Source organism: Aplysia californica, unplaced genomic scaffold, assembly GCF_000002075.1.
Source record: "Aplysia californica isolate F4 #8 unplaced genomic scaffold, AplCal3.0 scaffold00054, whole genome shotgun sequence".
Classification (NCBI taxonomy): domain Eukaryota; kingdom Metazoa; phylum Mollusca; class Gastropoda; order Aplysiida; family Aplysiidae; genus Aplysia; species Aplysia californica.
In genome coordinates this window covers 1,062,478-1,065,934 of record NW_004797324.1, presented here as the reverse complement: position 1 = coordinate 1,065,934, position 3,457 = coordinate 1,062,478, and positions in this window count along the sequence as shown.

Genomic DNA, 3,457 nt, shown 5'->3' with positions numbered 1-3,457 from the left:
TATTTATAATGCTACATTCCTCACAACTTATTTGAAAATATTTAAACGATCTATCTTTTGAAACGGTCTTTAGATCTGTGAACTGGACCATCAACTGTGCCTATGTCGGTCACCAACTTGACCAACTCAGGAAAGACAAAAGTATGGAATATTTAGAGTGGCTAGTGTGAATTTGGTATTACTCTACCAAACACACCTGCATTACTTTTATAATACAGGGTGATTCAAAAAGAAATCTTAAGCCTGGAGCAAAATAATAATATGAAGCCAGAACATTTATTCTGCTTTACGTCCAACTTCAACTTCCCCGTGGTGAGCGTGGGGACACTATTACACAGCAGACTTTCAGAATCGCAAATTTTATCTATTTCAAAGGACTTCATTTGGCAAACTGAAGATACGATGCTAAAAATCAAACTCCGAAATGAAAGCAAGAAATCGACGGACACAACAGGTCCAAAAAGGACCCATTCTGTTAAATAGTCCAAAAGTAGCTTTCTAGTCAAAAGTCCAAAGTAAATGTATCCCAGGTGTGAGGGCTGAAGAACGATATTCCACAAGTCCCATACATAGTCATCACAATCTCTATTTCTCTTACGCTGACACACACAGGCATAAACGCAACCCCTTTCTCAGTTGCCCGCAGTCTTTTGCAAGCAAACACACAGCGGTGCAGTGCGGTGAACTTTGAGACACACGGTATTTTCCGTCACCCACAACCTTATCTTTTGAAAAGGGTGACTTCACTTCAACGAAAAAGTAAATCAGAGTTTAACCCCTTTAAGCTTAAAAAATGCACGTGAACTGAAAACACATCGAGGTTGGACCAGGCCTCTCAATCAAGGGTCACCATACTTCTTTGTTTTTCTTTCAAGAGGGCCTCTAAAGTAGGCCGAATTGCTATATTTGTTCAGTACAGTGTACTGATCTATCCCATCGAAGCCGGGCAAGTGTAATAATACAATTTGCTAGAAGGCCATAAAAAACACAATTATTTTGCTCAGTAGATGTCAATGAAATTATGATTAATTTATATTAGTGATCAAGTAATGGGTATGCAGCAAATATAATTATCTTCTAAGTTTTTGTTTGTTTGTTGTTTGTATGGAGGCGGGTCAAATGAAATGACCTCACAGGCCGGATCTAGTCCGCGGGCTTAGTTGGTTCGGTGATCTCTGCTCTAAATGGACCGTACATTAAATGGAGGTCAAAGTTTGCTTTTTTTTAAAAATGTCATAGCTTACTTTTTAAGTTTGGGGAGCGTATCTAGTTAAATTGGAACTTTTGCGGATATGGCTGCATATTCTCTAATACGCATTTGGATAGAATCACAGGTATGTCTTGGTATATAGCTCCTTACCTCTCATCCAATCAGTTTATTTCTTAATTTTTAGTAAATGTTTCGTCTTGATTGTTTTCTTCTTTCATTAAAGTGTTGTTATTCAGTCACACCTACCCATTTTAGATGAGAAAAGTGGTCATCTTTTCATGCCGTCCTTTTGGACAGCACCATTATAATAGCGAATAACAATCCACAAGGGTAGAAGCACAGGTGGCTGGTAGGGCAGGCTCGACTATTTTGGTTTAAAGAGTCAATCAACACAACAAAAACCTGCTGACGAGAAAGCATCGTCGATAAAAAGAAGTCAGGACAGCCCTGTAGAAGGACAATACAAATTTTAATATTTCTGTTAAACTAAAAAAGAAGAAAAAGAAAACGTCTTGTGGGAGGGGAAAGGAGGTGGGGGCGTCGCCGGTAAATCCCGCCCCCACACACACTCACCTATCCCTTTTACTGAGCTAAGGGCGTGGACTGTAGTGATTTAACCTTTGCCAAAGTGCACGTACTTTTCTATTCTGACCAATCTAATTCACAAAGGAAAAGTTGGAACCAGGGATTGACACTGAAAGTAAGACGCATTAATACATTTGCAAAGAGTGGTTTTAAATGAAAATCTGGCAAAACCGTAGAACGCTTCTGAGCATTCACAAAAAGGTAAAGGTGTACTAAAATCAGTAGCTAATACAACATAAAAGACACAGGAGTCTCTGCTGTCATTTCTAAAAGTATAGTATGCAGTTTTAGCAATTTTACAGAAGAACCCCAAAATTAACAAAATGTTGTTATCAAGAAAACAAGATTTTCTTCAAAGTTAATGAGAAAGTGATAATCAAAATTGTATTCTAAAAAATTATATTGACTTCGAGTATTTGCAAACAGTTTGTATTCTTGGTAAAATCATTCAGCTTTTTTTTGTTCCTGGATTTGTTTGTTTTGTTTTGCTGGGTGGGTTTTTTTGTAAATTAGGGGGAGGGGGGAATCTCGTGTAAAATTATAAAAACTACTTTACATAGAGATGAATTTTAAGGAGGACGGCAGTCTGATCTATGGTGTAGCGGTCAGGCGTTTCACCGTCGCAAGCACGAGGCTCATGTTCAATCCCCGTGTAGGGGTGATTTTCATCTAGTGTCTCGGTCTTTCTGCTTGGTCATTCTATCACTCTCAGCCCGAGTTGACCCTAACGGAAAGGGCAAAACTTGCCTCTTAATGATAAGAATGATATGGTTAGGATGTAAAACACGAACGTTAATTTTTTTCTAAATCGTTGCAGGAAAGAAAGTACTTGGGACCCATCTGAGCATTCGCAAAAATGAATGTTACGAGTAGAATGAGAAGCCAACGTGATAGGTGTGACACTGGGGGGTTGGTGGGCGCTCTGGTTTGACTTGCTTGTTCTTTCCTATCGAACATTCATCGTCTTCAAATCTCCTATTTTTTTCGCTTTGTGTGTTACTGTCTAGTAACACCTCTGATCTTCAGAATTTACATGATCTATCTGTTTTTTGGAAGTGCCATAAAACTCTTAAGACACCTCTTGTAAATTTTCCTTTTTTTTTCCTCTGTAAAGTATGACGCTCGACATGTATATGCCCTAATTGTGTTTGAAGTGCCGTAATACTCTAACAACATCTTTTTTAAAGTATGACGCACGCTTCATACACGCGCGGCCTCAAAGGCCTTATCTTGCTGTTAATGGTGAGGTGTAAGAAACCACGAGCACGTGAAACCTCTTTCGGATACTTCTCATTGTTTCAACTGTTTATTCATTGCTTCAACCTTTCATCAACCAACCCACGCCTTTGTGTCACGGGTTTTAGTAACGGGAACTAATGATACCACCCTCTGAGTACAACAAATATGTGGAACTTTTTGTGACAATTTTATTGTTGGCCACTACAATAGATGCGTGTTGTCGCATTGTGTATAAAACAACACATTAAACCAACAGCCCTATCATTATAGTCGATGTTCACGGAGTCCGCCTTCATTAGCAATTTGGGACTTGACGGATGAACTAGGAAAACTCAGCAAGGTGGGTCAAAACGAAACGTTTCTTTAAAATCTCTCTCTCTGTCTTTCTCTTTCTCTCTCTCTCTCTCTCTCTCTCTCTCTCTC